General features: G+C 43.6%; 1 protein-coding gene across 1 annotated transcript in view; it reads right to left on the bottom strand.

Moving 5' to 3' along the window:
* HMGA2 (high mobility group AT-hook 2) overlaps nt 1–24025 on the bottom strand; it is a 170800-nt gene extending 146775 nt beyond the window's left edge. The window contains exons 1-2 of the mRNA XM_064448855.1: nt 23681–24025; nt 22770–22866 (exon numbers count right to left, since the gene is read on the bottom strand). The gene's annotated coding sequence lies outside the window, so the exon portion shown is untranslated. The remainder of the gene's footprint in view (nt 1–22769; nt 22867–23680) is intronic.
* Nucleotides 24026–24612: the final 587 nt, after the last annotated feature.

Here is a 24612-nt window from a genome sequence, read left to right as displayed (position 1 = left end):
TCAAACGCCTGAGGAATATGCTAACAGATACAGAAACATGAAAGGGTGACTTCCCTTTAAAAACACTGGTCCAGATGCTGTCCTCTACCAGAAGGCACAGAGGAGGGCAAAGAAAACTTGGACACACATACTTTCTAGTACAACATACAAAATTTTGTACTAGTGAGTCTCGATAGCAGTACCCTTATGAACATAAACGTAATGATCGTTTCCATAAATACAGGCTTTTTTATCACATTCATTATGGCTTTGTTTCTCAGACCTCCATCTCACATTGCTCTCCACACTGTCTAGCTCTCCAGCCTGAATTTTTGAATCCTGTAAGATGTCTCCATGATTCCCAACTTCCTTGTTCCACAGAACAATACCTGAAGCACACAATAAAATCAGTTATCGCTGCAAGAAAGTAAAATGCTGGCAAGAAATTCCAATATGGTAAGACTTGACAACTCAATCCCCGTTGTCTGGATGCAGCCAAAGATTGAATTCCATGGGGTTCTGAGCAAGTGACATGTTCTTCAGCTGCAAGAGCATCTGCAGAACTCTATGAACATGGCAGTTTACTTGTCCGAGTGCTATTATTAGTGTTTACTTGCCCACTTAGGCAGGCACTACTGAATGCATGACACATGCAAACATTTTTGCTAGAAATACCAATTGTAAACAAAAGAGAAAAACAGGGACAGGAAATTAAAATGATGAAGCCCCAATTCTTTGGCACCTCCTTTGAAAATGAGGTTGGAACCTCATGGATACCACACTCCTGGAACCTTTTTAATAAGAGACTGTAAGGCCTCCAAGACAGAAGAAAATTAAGTGTCATAACAGTCAAGTACTCTCTGTGCAGTCTCTCCTTAAACTTGCTATGGGTTTAGAGCTCCACTGGCTTTGAAGAAAAGAAAGAAGCCCAGCAGAAGAACAGTAGCCCATGGACTAGCCCACAGAGTCCCCTGGGGATGCCAAGGAGAGAAGTATTATTTCTACTTCATGATTGCACCTGAGTCAGAGGATAAATTCAAATCAGTGTACATTAAGTCCATGGTGTCCAATGAAGAAGGGCTTGATTTCATTAAGGTTTGTCTTCAGTAGATCTTGAGCTTATACATTTTCTATTTGTTCCCAGTGACAGCCTGTTCCTCCATGAGTTGAACCTCTCAAGATTCTCTGCATATATTTTTCTAAAGACCAGTGAGTGTGGAACATGGGAACCAACATTTTCCTCCTGATGCTGTAGGTTTCTGCATCAACCACAACAACGAATATTTAAAAACTCCTCTTGTTATATCACAACTCACCTAACCAACTGTAGATACCTACAAGGTGGAAGCCTAAATTATTTAATTGTTGAGACTGCTTTATTAGTCAATGGAAAGAAAGAAAGAAGGTATAAATAATCTGGTTCTAAAGTAAACAGCATGAATAATGTTACCAAATTGTGCTCTAAAAGTATTTCCTTCTCTTCTAAAAAGGAACCTGGGGTGACTCAGTTGTAGAGGGCTCCAGTACAGGCATACCAAAATATGTGAGATGATCCCAGAACTTTGTTTAATATAAGTACCAAGTGGTAACATAATAAACAGAGAGCAACAGGGAAGGCTCTAAATACTGCTGATGGGTTTTTCTGTCTCAATAGCACCCATGTAAGTTTGTGTTTTTGAAACAATTACTAAAACTGAGTAAGGCTAGCGGCATTTTTCACTCTGATATGCAAATTTAAAGCATTGGCATCGGATCTAAACTTCAGACTTTTGCTGGCAGGTACTAAGTAATTCCTGTGTGGATGAGAGACATGGAAGAACAAGTCTATCTCAGGAAAGTTCAACAGTTTTCAGGGCACTGCCTGTACCAGGGTGAACAGAACAGAAAGAATAAACAGTGTTGGGGCCTTGGAGTGAGCACAACAATTTCTATCAACAGGGATAATTTTCTAAAATGGGGGCAAGATAACAATTTCCCTAAACAAACCATATTTTGGAAAACCTGCTTCAAGAGAAAGAGAAATTAAGCCAGAGTAACTTTCATAACATGAGAGTGACTAACTGAGGAGGACTTTTGCAAGGCAATGACAGAGTTTTAAAAAAACTGGCCCAAGAAAGTGTTGGCATGATTGACTTCTGCCTTGTGTACAGTACAGTGTAAGAAATGAACAGGAGGAACAAAGAGATGGAAAATAAGAACAGTCCATTTGTCTACAGATTGTAAACAAAGTGAGGTGGCCCTCCACATGCTGTAGTCACACTGTGGAATTACACGCCCTAGGATACTGTGGATGGTAAAAGTTTATTAGACAAATTAATAGGGAAAGGAATCCATTGAGGACTTTTAAACATAAAGACATAACCCTTGACACAGGAAATCCATGAACTGCAAGTTATTGGAGGCCAGGAGACATGTCTTCCCCCTTATATCCTTCCCTGTGTATCTGCTTTGGCTGCTGCTGGGGGCAGGCTACCAAGCCAGACAGATCTTTGATCTGAGCTGGAATGGCTATTCCTGGGATTTATCAATGTATTTTTATAGCAACCATGCCATCAGAGTAAGTGTGATTCATAGGATTTATTTTTCTTTTTAAAGCAGAAATTGTATTTTGTCTTAGTTTTGGCAGCATATCTATAAGATATTAAAAACTATTTGTTGATGCAGGCATTTTTGTTTGGTTTGTTACAGGCATTGAAGTACAAGATAATTCAAAGATTTGAATCTTTGAATGACATTTAATGTTCTCTTCTGTATACTACTGCTACATATTCAAAAGAGATTGTTTTCATTCATATTTTAGATACACTTGTTAAAAGCTTAAGGTAAATGGCTGATTTTCTATTTCCCTCTGATGGACAAGCTCACTTAGATCATCGCTGGTGTCCCTGCAAGCAAAGCAAGGATACAGGCAGCACAGTGGAGAGTGAACGATCACGTTTCCTGCAGAGAAAGGTGTGAACATATTGGCAGCTTAGTGGTGAAGTAATGTCCACAGCTGCCGCCTATGTTGTCCATGTTCTAAAGATAAACAGCTTAGTTCCATTTGATTATTTGTTAGTCTTGTACCTTTCATAAGTCTCTCTCTCATGGAAAATAATTCAAGACCACCAATAGCTCCAGAAATTCCTTTACAGCACTCTCCTTTTTCCTGGAGTAATAAGGGTTTCAAATACTTGGGAATTACAGCTTATTCAAAGATGGATAAATTTTTTTTATTCCAGCTCTTAAATGCTATTTAATACAGTTCAGCAAAGCTGGACAGATGGTACTAACAGTACAGAAAAGAACAAACCCAAGCAATTCTCAAAGACTTCATTCCTTTTTCATTTTCTCCGCATTAAATTATCAAACTCATTTTTACATACATACTAGAAAAGTCTGTGTTAAAGTCCACTTGGAATGGAAAGGAGCTAAAGATAAAAACATGAATATAGGAGAAGAGGTAGATATGATGTGGGTCTTTCTAATGTTCTGAACTACCATGCAGCTATTTGGTGTATTTACTAAGAACCCTGCTCAGATAACAAGATTACAAGAATAACTAGTATCATTGCAAACAATTTGCCAGTTACAGTCTCTCTCCTATAATTTGAGCAAAGCAACATGACAAAATATGACTAACCCCTGCTTCCTTTTCACTTGCCAAAAACCCCAAATAATTAAGAACTAAATATACAGTTCGTGGCAACCAGACAATTTCTGTCAAGACTCTGAATGTGCTCCTACCAAGCTAAGAGTGGTCCTATGCAGTAACTGGCCATCAATAGAAAGTAAAATGGGAGGCAATTCAGCAACTTCTAAAGCACCACTTTAACTAATAAAAGAAATTGTCTCACAGGGCCCTGTCTTGCAAGAACCTAAGGGTAATCAATCCCTGGCCTCACAGCATTTGAGGAGGATAAGCACCATGAAGGGCAGGTTGTTAAGACAGAAATTGAGTCAGGAGCAGTTCCTAAAAAACCTTCATGAAGACCCATGAAGATCTTATAAATATTTAGCAAAATGTGAAGCACTTGGAAAGATTTACAGAAGCGCTGTAAATGTTTCTTGTCATGCTGAAGGAACCAGCCATTCACATTTAAATTATTCAATAATTTTGCTGCTTCTTTGCTCCATTGGGGTTTTAGCTGTTTCGGGTGGATGCCCCAACTTGCAGACTTCTAAAATTAGTGATTTTACTAACATTATAGACCCAATGTTGGTCTCTTCTCCCAGGTCACTAGCGCTAGAACAAGAGAAAACGGCTTCAAGCTGCATCAGGGGAGGTTTAGGTTGGATATTAGGAAAAATTTCTTTACTGAAAGAGTGGTCAGGCGTTGGAACAGGCTGCCCAGAGAGGTGGTGGAGTCACCGTCCCTGGAGGTATTTAAAAGATGTGTAGATGTGGCACTTCAGGGCATAGTCTAGGAGACATGGTAGCGTTGGGTTGACGGTTGGACTTGATGATGCTAGAGGTCTTTTCCAACCTTAATGATTCTGTGATACTATGATTCTATAATCATTTCAGTTTCTACTTATGTTGTAAAAATTACAGCAGCCAGACAGTAACCTATTTCTATGTGTTGTAGATTTACTGACTCTTAACCTCTTTGATATTCTTCTTCATAATCTAGTAATTGACATAAATGGAAAGATTTGCACTTTTCCACAGTGGCAAGAGACTGATTGGACCAGATAGACAAACTTTTTAAAGACAATAAACCAGTATAAATTTAAGAAGCTCTCTTCCACCTGAGAGATTCATATAATTAAAGAAAAGGGGAATAAAATCATGCCTCTGAAATCTATACACTTAATGGGTTCTACAAAAGCCACCAACAATAAACTTCTTTATAAGCAGTCTAAATTAGTGGCTTCACTTTAACTAGTTAAGATATTCCAGTGGTAGGGTAGAACCTCAGACAACAAGCATGTTTGCAAGATTTTTCTGATGGATTATACCAAAGTGTCTAAATATGTACAGATGTGCTGGGGCACAGCAACAGCCTGCAGCTCATAGCCAAGGATTAGAAAGAAGAAAATTACTATGGCTAGTCCTTTCTTCTTACAGAATGTATTACGTTAGTCTTTTCTTTCCAGATTTCTTTATGTTTACTTAAAAATTGCTAAGCTATATTTACATGGATAATGAATTAGCATCATTACAAATGCACTCTGTCATTAGGCCAGTAGCTGCCAACTACCATCTGAATTTCTCTGTGACTCTGCTTTCAGAAACTGTTCTTATGGAGCGCTCTTACTACCCTTTAAACCCAGGGAAAAAATATTTTTTTTTTAATTGAGTCCGTAAGACCCGAGTTACTGAATTCAGAACTCTATTTCACTTTTTGGGTCTCTGAAGGAAAAGACAGGATGACAGTCCCACTAAGTGGAAACAGGTTCTGCTGTCCCAGGTTATTCAATGCTCAGCAATAGCTCTTTTAGTTGTGTACTATATGAAAACCTGATGTTGATCAGTTTGTGAAGTTTGGGGGAAACAACCACCATAGAGTATCGGCAAGAATGACACTCTTATCAGTGTCTACACATGTATTCAGGGGAAAGACTACAACCAACAGCTCTTCCTAATACCATTCCTTCTTCAACCTTTATTCATCTTCCAGCTTCCAGCTCTGCCCTTCCAGTTTCACATGGCCATTCTCTTTAAGCTATCAGAGCAACTGGGAGCCACATGAGTATGCTGACTCTTACTTTCTGCTCATTTCTTCTGAAAGCATGCCCTCCATTTGTTTAGCAGTAAGCAAGAACAAGAAACTTTCTAAAAGGACAGTTGCTGTGGCAAGAAGAAAAGTAAACCATTGTGAGCATTCAGCTGGACACAGGCTGTGGAGCAATGTTATACTGCGCCGTTTGTGGCTTTCGCTTGAGTACAGTTTCACAAGGGCTTGAGAAGGGGACTGGAATTACTAGTGAAAAGGCATAGCATGAAAAATGGGAATAACAGGTGCATGCTGTAGTGGTATTACCCGGCGACACCTGTAACTGGTAGACCAGAGTATGGGACTTCTAATAAATAGGCACTGCCCCTCTCTATGATCATATGCTGGAAAATTTCTTTCTAAAATCTGTAATAAATGACTATAGCATGGAAGGCATGCTGGCACCTTTCCAGTCACAGAGTTCTTACCCTCATTTCAGACTTTGCCCAAAGGACCTTCATTAGATAAGCAAAAGATTAGGGTGGATGCATGTGGACAGAATCTGAATGGGGATAGAAAACAGACTGCTTGTGTGTCTGAAGCAACATCTCTCTGGGAGGAACTGTGGTTCCCACAGACTAGCAAGGGGTATCAAGGCTAGTAACTGCACTGAGAAAATGGGGGATGGTGATTTTCTGAGGATGGTGCAAGGGAGACAAAGTGAGTGCAGGATTAGAAAGATACATATAAAACAAGGAAAATATGTGGAGCAATCACAAGGGTAATTTCACTTGAGACTAAGTGGGTGTGAGGGTAAATGTCTGGAAGCAGTCCCTGCACTAGGATTCAGAAGGATGATGGAAGAGGAAGCAATGCAAAGCTGTACTAAAACTGAATAGAGCAGTGGTATAAGATACTTGTGAGCAATTCCATTAAAACACAGAATTTTCTCCCATCCCGCAGAGGTTTAACTGCCTGTCACACTGCATATGATTCTACATCAGGCTTCCAAGTAAGTACAAATTCATCTCAGCATATTTTCAAGAACATTGGTTTGGCCATTTTAAAAGTTGGAAGCCAGTAGTGGTGTGGGAGTTGTTTTGTAGCTGAAAACTAGCTGCTTTATGTTTTATAAAACCAGTCCATAATGATGATTAGCCTCTTCTAAAACCATTTGTATAATAACAATTGAGAAGTTTAATATTTGCAAATTGGCTACTAAACACATGTAATACTTTCATATCTAAAAAATGTTGTGGGTGAATTTGATGCATATAAAGGCAAAGGACAAACCGCACTGGCCTGAGTCAAGAACTGCAGGCAGATAGTGTTCAAACTTTCACATACAGCTGTCAGTGCATCCAAGTTCTTATCTGCAATACTTCAATGTGAAGTTTGGGCAAAGTCCTTGCAAATGGTGACACCTCTGCGTGGTTCTGATCCTGACTCTCTCTTCTTCTGTGAGTGTTCCCACTGTCATCAGTCAGTCTGGTCAGGCTGCTCACAGTTGTAAGAGTCAAAAGAATAAATTTATTCCTTCCTCTAGACCACAATCCAAAAATCTCAGCTACTAGAGCTGTGAAAAGCATGGATACTTAGAACTAAGCAATGTCAACTTATTTCATTTTTATTATCATTCTAAAAGATTTTTGCCTACCATTTTTTCCCTCGGCTATTTCACCCTGACAGTTGTGGTAAACACCTACTCATCTGTCTGGGTGGCTATGCCCACACCACAATGATGGAGCCACCAGTAGGAAAACAATCACTGGGACACAGAACAGATTAAAATGCTGTTAAAACTGACACGTGGGAAGGCAAAATTAGCAGTTGCTATTAACTATTACCAATGTGCCCTATCCTTCCTAGTATTTCGCGCTATCTTTCTCACATGCCACAATATGCACTCAGCTAGACCATATCAGCTATTCCTCTGTGCTAGAATCATAGATTGTGCTACTGTACTGTAAAGGTTTGAGTTTTCAAGACCAGACAGGTGTGTTTATTTGAGCTCAGATCCTCCAGGGAACACATGTGGCTTGTAGCATTGAGTCCCGGCACAAGCTGATACAGTCACTGATGGCCACCTTGGCACTCATCTGGCATGGGAAGATCCCTTTGTGGCCAGCGTCATAGCCTCTTCAGGGCTTCTCAGGCATCATTAAGGGATCTCAGCTCATCAGTTAATGAAACCCATAGCCTAATTCACATACCTAACAGACAAAATTATGCAACACTCACATGTAAATAAGAGGTTCTCAGATGAAAGATCTGCCCCCAGACCCAGGCTCGGTGATGCAGAAGTGATGCAAGTACCAACACTCCGAACTGACATTGAAAAACAAATCCAGCAACCTTCAAATGCTGGCATCTATACTCACCAAAAACCTAGTTATGTCCCTCATTTCTGTTACACTTATAAATCATGTGAGTGTGTCTGGAGTTGATTGACAAAGTGCAGTGAAGTATTCTGATACTGTGAATAACAGCTTTCAGGAAAAATTTTATTCAGTAAAGGTTTTAACATCTCATCCCTTCTCTGGGTGAAAACACACATCAAAATATTGGAGTTTCCTTCTGAATTAATTTCACTCCAATCTATAAGACGCATTTCCATTTTAGAATGTTAAGTATCTTATTCCATTTTATGAATTTGAATTGGTAAGTTAAAGACTATGCTTTCAACACTATTCAACACTGTTCAACACTTGTTCCATCTCCCCCTGAGACATGCAATAAACCTTGGTGATGTACTGGTTGTAGGTTCTGCTCTTCCTCATAGTCCTTGTTGTCTGCATATCCACAGCTGAACTAGACATCCACAGAGGCTTCCAGCTCAGACATTTTATCAGCCTGACATCAGTGACTTCTAGTTCAGATCCCTGGACATATTTCCATCTAAATCAGTCTTTCTCAAGAAAGTTAGACCAATTTGGTTAGACCTCATCTGATACCATTTTTCTGAACCTGTAGTTAAAAATAGATCTGGGTTCTTTCTGGGTCCTGTTACAGACAGCTGATGAGACCTTGCTCAAATCACACAGACTTAGTTTCTGCCTCTATAAAATTTGGGTAGTATTTATTTGTCAGATATATTGTAAGGCTAAAATGTCTTTAGGGGGCTGTGATTTCCTTGGGTAGGGGAACACAAAGTCTTACCACAAATTTGACATACTGTACCCAGATAGCTCAGCACAGGTGTCATATAGCATTACTAACTTTCTTAAGATTTCCCCCTAAAGCATGACAGAATGACTTCAGTACTTGAAAGTGCCATCACATGATTAATTAAGCCACTTGTGAAAAAATAGAAGCTATTCAAGTCTTTCTTAATGCTTTTATTGGTCAGTGGCAGCAATGAGTTCAGAAAGCCTCTGTTGACACTGTAACATGCCACCTGAGTACTACCAGTGCTGCACAAATTGCCCTATAAAAGAGGGCAATTTTAGTAGGTGTGATTTTGCTAAACTTTCAGCATGTGCATGTGCTAGGGCAGCTTGTCAGGCCAATAAAATCTCACTGAATTGAATTAGAACTGAACACTGACTGACCTGTGAGCAGCCTGCACGCTAGTTATCTGGTGCTGCCTGTAGCTTAATAGCTAAGCAAACGATCCACCATGCAAGAAGGTATTTTTCCAGTTTCTTAGAGCTGACAGTGTGAAGCAAAATGCAATGCAACATAGCCTCAGCTCACAAAACCACTCCTGGAGATTGAAACCAAGGAAAAATTTGTCCTATGGATGCGATCTGCCTCTTATTTCTTAAAAAAATATCTGATGACAGTTACACCCCTTTAAGAGTCTGATCATACAGTGGCCATTCCACGCTCTCTGACACACAACAATCCTGGAAGCTCAAGAAACTCAAGGAACAATATCTTTTGTATTTGACAGGAAAAGACATCTTTTATTTCTCAGTTGATTTGAGTCATTTGTTCTGAGCAAAGAAGTGCAGGAGAGGATCCCTTCATCAGACAAATCTTCCTCTCCTTGCTCAAAAGGAGATGTGGGCCATGGCAATTTCACTGCACAGATGTTCTTTCACATGTAGTATTACTCTATCTGAAACTAGGACTTCCAGCAAACACTGTTTAAACTAAAGCAGTAATGTACAGGAAGGCAGAAGAACAACAAGTCATTCCTACAAACAGCTCTGACATCCAAGAGGAGTTTCCTACCCTGTAAATCTTAAAATCTGTAGACAGGGTCAGAAAGCAAAGGGAATTTGAAATTCACATTTTGACCCATAAATCCCCCTCTCCAAAACAAATAGTTCCAGGAAAACACAGAGCAAAATTTCAGTAACCTTTCTCCTCAACTCTTTGAATGAGCTTTCCATGTGAGGAGGTTGTATGACTTCCTCATACACCAGAGAGCGAAACATTGGCAGGATATATACCAGAGCCACAGGTTTGATACCTAGTGCTCAAAATACAGGTGGAAGATACATGTAACAACACAAGCAGCAGGACAGAGACTTACTGGCTATAGTTAAGGCACCTCAGGAATATACATTAGTCTTTCCAAAACCTATTCAAACTTTGGTTCGTTAATCCAGCTCAAATTCTAGTTGCTTTGGACAATAGCACATAACAAAGCTTTCTGTTAACAATGCCAAATTGAGACCAAACTGCAATCCTTTTGGAATCCTACCATCATAAAAGTTGAAGATGTGGGTATGAACACTTTCAAGCAGAAAGTAAGATATTGTTGGATGGTAATTAAAATTCAAAGGTTACGTCAGGCCTCTGGACGCTTCAAAAACCCAACTCTTCCACACATTTTGAAGGTAGACTATTCAGCTCTTAGACCCTCTTCTTTTTTTTTCAACTGACATTCCACTGTGTCCCACTGCTGACTTCTGACTACATTTGTTGTGATCAAAGTTATAGTTGTCTGTAACACAAAAGTACTCAGTGGTCCCTGAGAAGGATTTGGATGTCCCCAAATACAAAGCTAAGTTTCCCTCTCCCACTCTCTCTGCATATACACAGCAATACAGAGTCATAGCTGAGACCTGCTTAGTCCAGGAAGGTATGTTGAACAACGGAACCAGATACCTCAGAGTTAGCTGCTAGAAATCCTTTCCAGGTAGCTGTGGGATAGTCTGCCCTCATGAAATTGCATTCTAATCCCTGAAAAGTTGTCTTAAACTATGAGCCATAATGAACTATGAAGCATCAGGTTTTATCCCCTACACAAACTACGCATCTTTTAAACCATTAACTGTAATAGAGGATGTTCTTGTTATCATGTTTACCTTGCTTGGAATATTTTGCTATATTCTTCAGTGCAAGATGTTGGTGAAGTCTCAAGTGCCACAGTCCATACCTCCTTGTATGAGTAAATATTTTCTTGGGCTGGTTTTCAGTTTGCCATCTTTCACTAGAAACACCTCTTGTAAAAGATGGCTCACACTCAAATCTAAGATTATATTTAGTTATTTTTTTATTATAACCTCTCTTATTTGTCTTCTGAGTGGATCACTTCCAATCCTTTCAGTCTCACTTCAGGCCTCCCATGCTCCAGCCCTTCTATCACATCTCCATAATGGCAGACTCCTTTCAGAAATGGCATGACAAGAACCACATGCAATATTCTCATCAAAGAAAGTTGTCAATTTTTCTAATGGTATAAAACATTTTCTGTATTGTTCTCCAGACCATTCTTTACTCAACCTACACAGCCCCGACCTTAAAGACTTTACAGCCTAATTAAAAACAAGCCTTTTCCCTGTCAAACACGTATGGAAGGTAGGAAGGAAAAATGTGATGTTCATGCAAAGTCATTAAGATGACAAATTCTAATGTTACGTTACTTCTGTAATTTTCTTCAACAGAATTGCTTTATTTACACTGGAAATGCTTAGGGAATGATTCTCCATCACCTTTGTACCTTAATAGGGCAGCTGGGCATTCCCTGATGTAGGAAATCACTGCACAAAATAAGGCAGTGTAGGAGGCCTTCATAGGTGGCCAAGGCGGAAAGGAGCAAGTGGCATAGGATAGGCCCTTGGGAACTGTTCTAACTAGTGTAATTTAGAGCATTCCTGCTCTCAGTTATGCCAGGGGCCACTTTGGCATCAAGTCAACCTAGAATCCAGGGAGATGAAAAATGGCTTAGAGCCACTTTCCCCTCCTTATACCCTGGGCCTGCACCATGTGTGGTTTGGCTGGCTCCAAGGATCTGGCCCCTACATTTTTAAATAGAGCATTTTAAGTTGCAGTTGAAAAGTGAGACAAAATGGAATATGAAGAGTAAAAGGAGTAGAGAAGTGTTAAAGGGAGAAATTAAAAAAAAAAAAGGAGGGAAACAGAATGGGTGGTATTGGTAAGTGTGAAGCAGAGCTCATGTTTAGCAAACTGAAGGCGCCCTGGGAAGGTCTGGGTTCACTTCCCAGCTATGCCAGAGACTTTTGAATGTCAAGACTAGCCTATTAGGGTCACTTTCAAGGTGACCATTGAGCTTCTTTGGCCATCTATGCTAAATATGTTTCGCTTATTCCCTGAGAACTAACCAGCTCTGCCTGCAAGCACTGTCACAGTCTGAGGTCAGAAGTGCCTTTTAACCCTAATTATCTCTAACAGGGACATGTCTGGAAAGAAAGACACTACTGTCTTGAGAAGATCCACAAGACACATGCATGGGGTAGCTTTGGTGCAAGGCTGCATGCACGGTACTCAGGAAAAGATGCTCTGCACTGTAGCTTCTCCTCTGTCGTGTGGCAGAAGAGATCATACTGTATCACACCATGGTAATGGAAAGCTCAGGTCCCACTGTAAGTCTGCATTCAGTGTAGACAGGAGAGGGAGTAGGAAGTGCTTTTACAGCTGGGGGACTCTGAGGTTTCACCTCAAAATGTGCACATTCATCAAGATTTACTTGGAGCCTCTCCTCGCCTTGGTTTCTCATCTGGGAATACTACTTCCTCTCCAAGAGTAGTGTGGTAAGGATGCATTGAGACAAGAAATTAGGTCTGTGCAAACTCAAGAGCAACAACAAAATAGTGAAAAAAAACCTAATGTAATGGAACTTCAGCCTCCAATTTAAGTGTGTCTTGACAAATAGACAGAGGGCAGGTGTCACTAGCATTACAGTTCAGAATGTATCCAAATATTAAAATGTTGGTAAAACTTTAAAATTCTTAGCCTAAAAAGCTGGATGATCTTATTGGAATCTTACGATATCCATGATACTCAACTTGTGCAATGCTATGCACCACCCTGTGCCAGTGAGGCCTATTGTGCCTCTTCCTCTCCTTTCTCTCAAGCCTTCTTGATATTACTCATGTACCTTTTCCACCTTAATGATGGAGCAGAGGAGATGTCATTTCTCTTCCCTATTTTGGCTAAGGTGTTTCTCTTTACTGTCTGTAAAATGTTAGAGGAGGGACACTGCCCATATGGATGGAGGTAGGAGGGGTGCAAAGATTAATTCCTAGCACCTTCAGCATACCTTGTGCTGCAGCCTTTACCGTAGGATGAATCCTCCCAGGGATAAATCCTCCTCTTCCAGCAAGATTAACTGGTAAACAAGACTCTAACGAAGGAGGAATGGAAGGAGGGAGAGGGGGGAAGAGAGCTAGAGACGGAGGTTATTTCCCTTTTACAGCCCCCCAAATCTTACTGACCATGTCTAAAAAGTTTAGTAGTGTCCCAGTGGTGCTAGGCATTGTGATCTGTTTCTGTGAGGGGTTTGTAGAAGATCCATATGGCATGCCCACCACTACTGCTTGTCCTTTTTTATGGTGCGAGATGATGTGCAGCAGGCCTGAATATGTTCCTTACCACAAGCTGAAGTCCTTGTTAGCAGTGCCCAAGGAGACAATCCTAAATGTTCCTGAGATCCTCAAACCCCAACCTCTTGTACATTTCCCCAAACACTTCCCAGCCTAGTGGAACACTACCCCGTACTTCCCCTGTGCCCAAAGCCCCTTCAAACACTAGTGCTATTCTCCTTATCAGCCCAGCCTGGGGCATCCTGTGTCCTAAGCATGATCCTCCAAACCACCTTCTGCAGCTTGGAACTGCTCCAAGCTGTTCCACTTAGTGCCTCCACGTTGCTGCCATTGCATTGCTTGCCTCTCCCCCTGTGCTCTGTTACCACTGTCATTAGATACCACACAGGACCAAGCCCACCCCTTGTCTGGTTCTCCCAGTAGCAAAACAAAGCAGAAAGAAGAAAAAAGAGAGGGAGACAAAACAAAACAAAAAGCCCCAGTTCCCACTCTGGCAGAGATTTTAAAACACAGAGTGCAATTATGAAAAGGTTACCCAGATGGGACTCAGAGGGCGGGTGAGGGGAAGGAGAGCTGTCATCCAAGGGGAAAAAAATCAGATGTATGGTAGCCCTATTCCTATAATATGATTCCTATTCCATGTGCAAATGTACAATGCAGCAATAGTTCTCTTAGCCAGCATGGGCTGGGTTAATTGGATGTAAGGAATTTTTTTAAAAATAACCCATTCATTTGATAAAAATCCAGCCCCAGTGATCACACCAAGTTCAAGTATTTCACTAAAAAGCTTGTTCCTAATTGACTGAGGTTCCTTCCTACTTTTAACTCTCTACCCCACAACACTGAAAAACCAACCCTGTTGAGAATATGGTTACAATGTAAAACAATAGGCAAGTGCATTTAGCATTTTCGATTTTTCTTTGTAGTCAAAGCTGAATATTTTTTCTTTTCTTTTCTTTTTTTTTTTTTTTCCTGAAACAGCTCCTGAAAAATTCACTTTGGGAAAGAAACCAGACAGAAAATTACAATGTAAGGGGTGAATAACTGGAAGGCTGCAATCAGCTGTATCGAAATGGGCTTTATAATGTCCCAGGACAAGCAGAGGGTGTTGCCATAAGCTCCACCTGTACTATGTAGCCACACATAATATGCAACTCCTTTACTGCTTGCAGCACTTGAAGCTGACCATTGCTGAGTGTACAAGTGGAAAGGTATTTGAAGAGTTATTATGTATGTGGAGAATGCTAAAATAGTATTACTTTTTATAAAAATGCTATTACTTATCTCAGAAACTCTGAGAATGACTAAACCCCTGCCCTTAGCATAACACAGCTGACACCTAAGGTACTAGAGACGCCAAAATGACTTGCAGTTATCTTCTCACCTCTCTTCTGTCTGAGGCTAATCAAGTTCCTGTCACAAGTTACAGCAGCCACAGTACTACCCTAAATTATAGCTGCTGGCACAACCCAGCATTCAAAATAGCTTGCTCCAGCTGCATGCCCGCTATGTGCTACCAGGGTTTTTTTTATGGCAAGTGAATCCCAAAATAGGCTCAGAGATAGCCCTGGGCAGCAGCTTCTTTATGCATTTTTCCACTGCTAGATGGGCACAAACTGGGGTGTGTGGAGGAACCTGAACTCTACTAAGCAGTTACTCACCAAATTCAGCATTTTCCAATTTTGCCCATTTAGCTGAGAGAGAAAAAAATAGCATGGTACAATCAAAGTATATTTAAACGTTTAATCGTGGCATACCAGGAAGCAGTATAAAGTAACAAAACCGTTGATCACATAAGGTTAAATTCAACTTTCTCACAGTAAGAAAAAGTTCAAGATATTGTGATAGGCAGGTTGGGGGGGCGGGGGGCGGATCTAGAGCTCACTGAGTGCATTTTTCTGATCTCTTATCCAAAATATTTTACTTAGAAAATGTCATGAACGACTGTTAACAAAAATAGTTACACGTTTTTCTACTCTGTCAAAACGGTGTTCTAATGCAACGTATGTCAGTGCAAGAGCACGTTTCCATGACTTCAGATATCCCTTCCTAGATGTAGTTATGAAAACGCTGGCAGATAGGACCGAAGTCCCGACCGCAGCTGGCTCCGAATGGCAGATGTCCACAGCGTGGTTATGTATTGTCTTGGCATCATTCGTGCTCCCCCCTCCCTCCACTGCTAAAACTGCATGCCATAGTAGATTGCTTTGTACTACACGCTACGAAGGACAACCCTCAGCTGGTGCCAAGAAGCTATTTTCTTCTGCTATAGTAACTTACACTGTAAAGTGTACAGCCCTAAAATTGACCTAGGGAGGGGAAAGAAAAAAAACGGCGAACCACTCTTCCATGTATAACTAGAATTCAGCTATTTAGGCAAGGCAGGAGAGACAGAAAAAGTGCAGCCAGCAGCCAGGAGCCTGTGTGTTTGACTTGGGTGCATTAACGCCCCCAACTCTTTTCCCTCCCTCTCAGTCTTTCCACAAACTCTGCATTTTATTTATTGATTGGATGTACTTCAGAGATCGGAGGGCTCTTCCCCTCACCACCCCCCCCCATCCAACCCCCCGCTCCTGAAGGAGGAGGAGTAAGAGGGGGAGGAGGCAAAGTGGGTGCATTACGAGCTGATTGTGCTCTTGCCCCGACCTCCAACAGCCTGATCTGCCTTTGAAGTTTTCCACCCCTCGACTTGAAGTGAGATCGATTACAGAAGAACAACAGGGACAAAGAATCTGCTGCTTTACGTGCAGCCACTTTCCCACGATCGGGGCAGCCAGCTCGACAGCAGCAAGAGATCACCACTTTCCCTACGCTCCTCCTTGCCACCATTCAGAAAACATGCAGCCCCCGCCCCAAGCCCTCCGCTTCGCCTAGAAAAGCCGGGGGGGTGGGTGGGGGAAGGTTACAGAAATGAATCATGCTGTTTAAGAACGAAGGGACTAAGGGGCGACTAGCATGGTCTCGATCTTTAACGGGAATCAAAACAAACAAAAAAAAAAAGAAAAAAAAGAAAAAAAAAATCGGTGCAGAGTATTTGGGGGCGCATTTAAAGCGCGGATAAATGAAAAAAACCACGTGTAAGTGGCAAAGTTTGGTGCAGATGCAACGCAAGCGCCGCCTTCCCTGGCTGCGGCTCCGCTCGGGGCTCCGCGGCCGAGCCCGCCCGGCCCCGGGCAGCGGCGCCGGGAACAGCGCCGCGGCCAGAGCCGCCCTCGGGAGCGGGGCAAAACCTTTACCTTTGTGTCTGGTAAACATCTTTGTGTGCGTGTGTGTGTCACCACCGCTGGGACAGTCTATAAACCGGGAGGGGAAGGAGGGCGGGGGCGCCGGGGGAGCTAAAAGGACAAAACAGAGATCGTAAATGCCTTACCCAGGCGAGCGGAGCCGGCTCCTTCCAGCCCAGGGCCGGAGGTCCGAGACCTCAGCCCGCGGGGATCCCCCTCCCCGGGGCGCCGTGAGGGAGCCCCCGTCCCCGAAGCTCCTCCAGCTGGCCTCCCGGCCCCCGTTTCCCACCTCCGCCCGCCACCCGCCGGGACAGGAGCCTCCCGTTCCACCGAGACCCGCCGCCTCGCCCACCCCGGCCGGCCTCAGGGGAGCGCTCACCGCCCGCCCCGGGGCGAAAGCGGGACCTGCTCCGGGGCGGAGGGGCGACGGGCACCGGCGGGAACCGGGGCGGGAACGGGGGGCACCTCTTCCCTCCCCGGCCCGCATTGAGCGGGCAGAGCTGGTGCTGAAACTCGGTTTGAACCCATGGCTTTGAAAGCGGCTGGCTTTTTCCGAGAACAAGAAAAAGCGGCTCACGTGTCACCGGGCATCCAGTCCATTCATAAAAAGGGAAAAAAAAAAAGGGGGGTGGGTGGAAGGGAAAGGGCGGCCGGGCGCGGGGACCCCCAAAGAAGGCGGCTGCGGAGGGGGATTTCCTCCCCCTCCCCGCCCGGCCGGGCTCCTCCTCCCCAGACTGCGCGGCGTCGGGGCGGCGAGCGAAGGGGACGGGGACCGTCAATAGCCACGGTCACAAATGACTGCAGGAAGCGATCGCTGCCCACCAGCTCCTAAGCGAGATCGATCGCCTCCCGCCGCCGCAGACCCAGGGAGGGGCCCCCCGCCCCATCTCGCCCTCTCCCGCTGGGCCGGGCCGGGCCCGGGGGGTCCCGCCCGGCTGAGGGACGGGATGATGCGGGCGGCGGCGGGGCCGGGCGGCGGCCGTGTCACACACGAGCCCACCCGCTTCCGACCCAGCCCCCGCGCCCCCGTCGAGGATGACTAAGGCCCCGGCCGCCCCGCGGCTTGTTCCGCGGGGGCGGGCCGCCGCGCCCCCCCCGGGCCGCACCCGCGGTGCCGCCGCTGACTGACACAGGAAGGGCTGACTCAGCCCCACGCACAGACACACGGACACCGAGCCCGGTCCCGGAGGCTGCCCCGGGTCCGGCGCCCCCCCGCCCCGGCCGTGCGGGGCGCTGCAGCCCCGGCTCCCCGCAGCCCCGCTCCCCCTCGCCCGGCGCTGGGCGAGGGGCCGGCACCCGCAACGCGGCGGCGCCTGAGGGGTTCCCTGAGAGGAGGCGGGGTGGGGGGCGGCGGGGAAAGGCAGTAATGCATAACCAGCCCCGGTGGTGCCGCCGGCGGGCGGCGATTGCTTATGGACGCTCCACTCCTGCAAAACCCTTCAGTTGCTGCTTCCAGCTGTTTTACCAGGCAACCGAGACTCGGGGCCGCCGCGTACCGATCCTGCAGGAAACGGGGCTTCCTCAGCTCTCCCTGCTGCTACTTCCCAAGCACTTGGTGCTGGCTTGAGGGAAAAGCCGCAGTTTGAAAAGAAACTATATTTCTCTACCTTCTGGTTGTAAAAATACTCTCTTCACATGGTGGGAAACTCTCTGCTCGCTTTTAGGCTTTGTTTTTTTGTTGACTGTTTCAACAGGTTTAATTACATAACGTCTCCAACTATTACTAAAACCAGTAGTTTCATGCTGATAATTACATTAGCAATGTAAATAACAGCCCTGCTTTAAATGCGGGCATTTATATAAGCATAGTTATACCTCCGCTGTACATGCGTGCACTCGTACGCCTGTGTGCGCAGCACAACAGGTAACCAAGTCACGCACAAAATTCGTTATGTTGGTTTACATGAAGATTCATTCTCCTTATGGTGATTTAGCTGTAAGTAAGGTATAACATACAATGTGTATTATATAGATATATTACTGAAGATAGAAATACCATGATTTAAAGTAATCAAGTTGAAAAGTCAAGCATGCAGTTTGGAAAACATCTAAGGGTGCCAGCTTAGTCAAAGTGTGTCGTTCATCTAGGTGGTGGCCTTCTAATTAAACACTAACAGGCTGTTTTTTCTACTGCACCTTCTTTAAATGCATAGGATATTTTTTGTTAAGCTCTTCAATAGTTTTTCTATGCTTCTTAAGTCTATGACTTCCTGTATTGACAACTATATGCTATTCAAACCTCATGCTGAATATAGAACATCCTCTTGAGATTTTTCGCTTACTTTTTCATCATAGGTGCATATTAATAAAATTATCTATACAACATCCTTATGGACTGAGATTTCTGACTGATGCTGAACCATCCCAAGACCCAAAGTGCAACTAATTCACCTCAGTGCTCAAAAAATCTACATCATTCTCCCTCAGTGAGGTTTCTCATTCTCTTCAAGAGAAGATTTAGATTTTGCCCTCAGCGCCTTTGTGCTGCAGAGGTGCAAGGTGTACATCACTGTAGCTCTGGGACTGGTATTAAATTACCAGCTCAGGTGTTGCTAGTAGTAATATCACAGCAGCACATTGCTCAGCACAGATTAACCACCCAAGGTAGCACCGTGGCCAGCCTGAAGCAAGTTTTACAGCCCATGCTGAGCTGCTTCCTGCTGTGTGCCTCCTGCCAGGAGAACTCACGCTACCTCACTTAAGGTAGCTCAGCCACCTACAAGAGCTGTGCTCATGATGTAAACATACATTTCACCATCATTCTCAATTCCTTTCATATGTTATTCCTCTTCTCTGCAGCAAATGCACTCGACCAACTTTCCTATTGCTTCATCTTTGCCTGTTCTGCAGCTATTTTTTCAAAATCACACATACACAAGAAGATAACAAAAACATATCTTCTCATTTTAACAGCAATGGGGTCATTTTAAATCTACGAAGAATGCTTGAACCAAAAAATACAAACACACCTATTACCTGTTTTGCGTTATTAGATCAATATCCCTGACCTCTGGGTCATACCACATACACAAATAAATATACATATGGTAATACATACAGTAGTCAAGAAGAAGAAAGCTGACAAAGCCTACTTTAAAAAGTTATATGAAAGGCATTAAATGTACAGAACATTACTACAAGTCTTGAACTTGTTGTCACCGCAGCACCATTAGTTTACATCCTTAATGTATGTCCCTTAACATACATCTGTACTCAATGTACCTTGTAATTACCTCATTATGGTTAACTACTGCTGACCCCTGAGTGGAACATGTTAACATACAGAGCAACTGTGAAATAGCTAGGGAAAAGCAAGGGGAGGTTTTTCAGAACTGACTTAGAACTCCATTTGCATGTTCTGAGTTACCATTATCATAGACTTTTCTTCCATATTTAATTTGTTGCCATTCCATAAATATTTCTTCAATCAGCAAAACAAAGAAACAGCTATAACATGACAGATGAAGCAAGTCAGAAGAACTCACCATAATGTAAGGGCCAGGTGGTGATCAGGCCTGGTATCTACAACTCGAAATTCAGACACTGGAATAACATCAGAACTGTGTTTACTTGCTTAAACGGAGTTCTTCACAGCACTGTTATAAGAGATAATTAGCAAACTCTGCTTTACCACAGAGAAACTGCTCGCTGCTTTTCTCCCACGCCTACTGACCCCAAATCCCAGGGCAGTGCTGCTGTGCACAGTCCCACAGCCTTAGGGAAGGATAACCTCAATCTGCCTCACTTTCTGTATCCTACAGCCACGGTTCCAAATCCTGACTTTACCCATAGGGCTGACAGAGTAGCTGGAAACTCAGGCGCTGTTACAGTGGACGACAATTATTCATGCTACGTCCCCAGGAACTACACCAGCCCCTACACAAAAACATAATTACGCACTCCAGTCTTCTATAAATAGGGGTTAATTTTCATGTGCAAAATGCCTTCATCCCTGCAGCTTCCAAAATTAATTATCCACCTCTGCTTCCTCCAAACACAGTTTAGTCCAGCAGCGTTCATTAGTTGAGCAGCTATCTTAGTTACCACAATTTCTTTAGCTCTTCTTATCGTATGCCTCCTATTATTGCATCCCCTCTCCTGTGAAATGGTGAGCACAATACGGCAGCTAGAAAGCAAACCCCCAGGCACCTGGTCCTTCAAAGGGATGCAGCCAGAGCACCTCTGGGTGAGTCTTTCCTCAGGAGGCAGGTGGGAGAAAGGGAACAACCAGTCAGGGGATCTCCTCCAACAGACCCAGCTTATCCCTCCAAAACTTTAAGAGGGTCAGAAATCCTCCAGCCTATAAGGAAAACCATTAGAACTGGCAACTCTGCTAATGGCACTCAGTTGCTTGGCTTTCACTCTCTTGGCTCTTGTAATGTCATTGTTTCCCCTGGCTCCCCGGTTGCCAGGGAGATTTCCAATCCAGGCAACACGGGAATTTCTAATGCTAAAAGAAAAATATCATTTCAGGGTTTCTTTACGCATCATAAAGAAGCACTGAAGGCCACATGCCACTCAGACAAGCTGTGGTGTTGGCAGCTGGCGAGCCAAGGTGATTCTGGCCCTAATTGGCGGCAGCCTGCCCATGGGGAAGCTTCCCAGGCTGCTCGCTAGCTCCTGCTGCCCTGCTGCACCACGGCTGCTCAGGGAAAGAGAGAAACCAAGGAACATTCCAACCCCTGCTTTTACAGAGACAGATCTCCTTCCTTCTGCAAAAAACAGTTCTCTCTCTAGCTCCCTTTTTCTTTGCTTCCACAAAATGGTACTGGCCCAGTTTTAATCCCAGTAATGCCCTAGAAAACTGGGGACAAAAGGTCTCTACAGGTATAACACACATTTGGCTGTTTGGAAAGATGTGGGAACTAAACCTGTCCCAAATTGAGGAGCTGGGAGCCAGGGCAGCCACCCTTCCAGCCCCACGCTCCCTTCCCAGCAGTTTCTGGGAGCAGGGGCCCAGACACAGCCTCCTGGCAAAGGGAGACACTGCAGGTTCAGCTGGAGGAAGGGGAAGGTGTGGGCTGGGCTGGACTGGCATTAGTCACCAGGAATTTCTACATTAAGGAGAAGCTGTGAGTTCTCAGCAGTATCAGATTGCATGTGATTTCTGTGCCGCGTTTCTTTTTTGCAAGAGCTTTTCCAGAGGAGGTCACCATTACTTTGCTCGCTATAAATTTGTGGAGGGTGGTAGGGCTGTAACTGTCATGCATGCATCCTGCAGAAGGGGAGAAAGTGTTAAAACAGAAAGGTAGGCTCAAAGAAAAGGCTCTAAATGACCATATCTAATAATTTTCCAACTCACAACTTTCTTGGAGTTGTACTCCTGAATGTTTTCATTTGTTGGGAGGGGAGTTAGCAGCTCTGAGTGCAGTATTCGAAACAAACAATTCAGTATCTCCAGCAGCAGCTCCCAAACTAAAAGTCATGACCAGAAGTGGGGTCACAGAAGTTACAAGTGGGGTCACGAGCTTGACAGAAATGAAGTTGTTTATAGCAGCATCTGGGGTTGCGAGCCCATCAAAAGTGAAACTGTAATGTTTGGTATTTGCCCACCTCCAGTACTTGTGCATTTTTTCTGAAGCTCCAGCTCCTAAAGCCCAATGACCTTCTATTTATATGCAGAGATCAGGGAGCACAAGATCCCTTTCTACATTGTGGGGAAAAAAAGCATGAAAAGGTGAGAGAAATGTGTCCTAATGACTTAAAAGGAATCACCCAGTGTGGGAAGGTTGTGTTGGTTTTGTTTAATTTTTAGTGAAGTGATGTTTCCTAAGACGTTCAGTAGTAACAACCAGTGCTAAGTGGAAGGGTGTTTCCACTTAGGTGTGGGAAAGCTCCCCCCAGGGTGAGTACCACCTTACGCTTTGTAACCTGCGCAACTTTGGCACCTCTAATACATTACTCTGTCCACTGTCAAGATTAAAGCTCAAATGTTGTAGGATGATAATACATCTATCTTTGTTATGGTCAATCATCCAGTGCAGAGACAAAAACCTTGAGTAGCACAGTCTCAAAGGTGATATTGCACATATTTATTGCAGCACATTTCTAAATCACAACAAAATCAAATTATTTTGGGTTTTGTTTTTTTTTTCTGCTGCAAAGGCAAGGAGAAACATATCTGTACCTGAAGGAAGAGGTGATGTTTGGAAGAAAGAAGTTAGAGAACTAGGGACACTGGGACTTACCTCATGCCATTTGTTTCTTTATCAAGCTGAACTTCTTTGGCCTTTGGTTTCCTCATGTGTCAAATGGGAATAATTTATGCTTTACCTGACAGCAACTCTGAAATAATTAACATTTGTAAATGCTTTCAAAATCCCATGTTGGACGTGAAATATCAAAACAGTACAATATATTGATGGTCTATGAAAGTACAGATGCACAAAGCAATCTTGTTAGTCTACTATTAACCATTTTTTGTTAGAACTTTTACTAATAAAATACTGCCTTTGCATCAAATTACTGGGTTTGGGTAGCAGGTTTTTTACAACTCTCTTCCCAGTTTTTGAGGGTGTCTGGTTTTGCCCTAGATTAAATGCTTATGCTGAATGATGAAATCCTTGAAGGTAGAACTTTTTAATGGAAACTATGAGACAGTATGAGTGCCTCATAGCATCTCCATATATGTAGCACCTTGTGAACTGTGTGTATGTGGGTATTTCCTTAGTGTCCAGAATGACTAGCTATTATGCCCAAAATAGCATTTGTACTTTGCTCATTTTTTCACTCAGCAGTCACACTGCGTCTTTGCAATCAAAATTTCCTAGCCAGTCACGCAATCAAGAACAGATCAATTGTGTTCACACTGCCAAAGACAGCTTGTACCACAAAGGCTCTTCAGCTTAGCCACTTCTCACAGCTTCCTAAGAACAGCTTCATAAAGGAGGCTTTAGGTAGATGTTTTGACCATTACCGAGCCCAGGCTTTTCAGTAATCTGACCTGCCCTTTGCTGGAAAGCTGACCGTCCGGGGAGGGGTTATCTGATTGCCTTTGGGGGTGAAGGGGGAGACAGAAGCTGAGATTTCTCATCACCCATCATTACTTTCCCAGGTGGGCTGTGCAAACCTCACTCTCCGTCCCAAACAAGCAACTTACCAAACACCAAAGTGTTTCTGCTGCTTCTCCATGATGCTCTGGCCAAAAGCAATTCTTTGTCCCACTTTTTTTCAGCTGATGGGGATTGCTTCCCCCATCTGCAAGGCTGCGAAGGCTGCTAGTGAGGCTTCGGCAGAGACACGGGGCATGGCTCCAGCTTCTTGGAAGCTGTTGATTTCCTTCGGGGAGCCGGGGAGAAAACCGGCATGTGCCCTGTGAGTGCCTAGGAGGGAGCCAGGAGCCTGGCAGGCAGCGCCATGCCCACCTGCATCAATGAGGCACCTCCGGACAGAGCGAAGGGGCACCAGAATTGCTGGCAAAACCAACTTTGTTTCTCTGCGCCTTTCTTTTGGTGATAGTAGATATGTAGGAATTAGTCAGCCGGCCAGCAAAAGGCCAGCAGCCTTTGGCTTTACCAGAGGGAGTTCGCGCCCCAATCAATACAGCCCCCTGCACAAGGAAAGAGCAGTTTGCTAATTATTAGACTTTCCACAAACATTATTTATTTGCCTGGAAACAAAACACATTCCATTCAAATTCCCAAATGGCTTAGATTTCTTTGGTAAAGAAAAATAATAATAATAAACCCCAAAATGGGTATTATTCATTTTTCGAAGTGAGTGGCTCTAGAAGTCACCTTTCAAACAAAGGAAACACTGACTTGTTATACAGAATTAACTGGAAAAAGTTACTGATAGTCCAGGCGGCCGTTCAGGGGTGTGGGGATGTTTAAATATAGCAATAGCCATAACTATCATGACTTCTAAAATTAAAAAGAAAAACGAGCACAAACAAAAATTTACAGTGTCAGTGAAATTAATTCACTGGAAAGTGAGGATAATCCACGCTCATAAAAAGCAGAAAATAACTTCACGCAGTTGACAGTTTTATTATAGGAACATAGGAAAATGGTGACAGAAAATGATATTTTG

This window comes from Phalacrocorax carbo, chromosome 1, assembly GCF_963921805.1.
Source record: "Phalacrocorax carbo chromosome 1, bPhaCar2.1, whole genome shotgun sequence".
Classification (NCBI taxonomy): Eukaryota; Metazoa; Chordata; class Aves; order Suliformes; family Phalacrocoracidae; genus Phalacrocorax; species Phalacrocorax carbo.
Note: the sequence above shows the minus strand (reverse complement) of the source record. Positions and strands in the feature narration are given on the sequence as shown.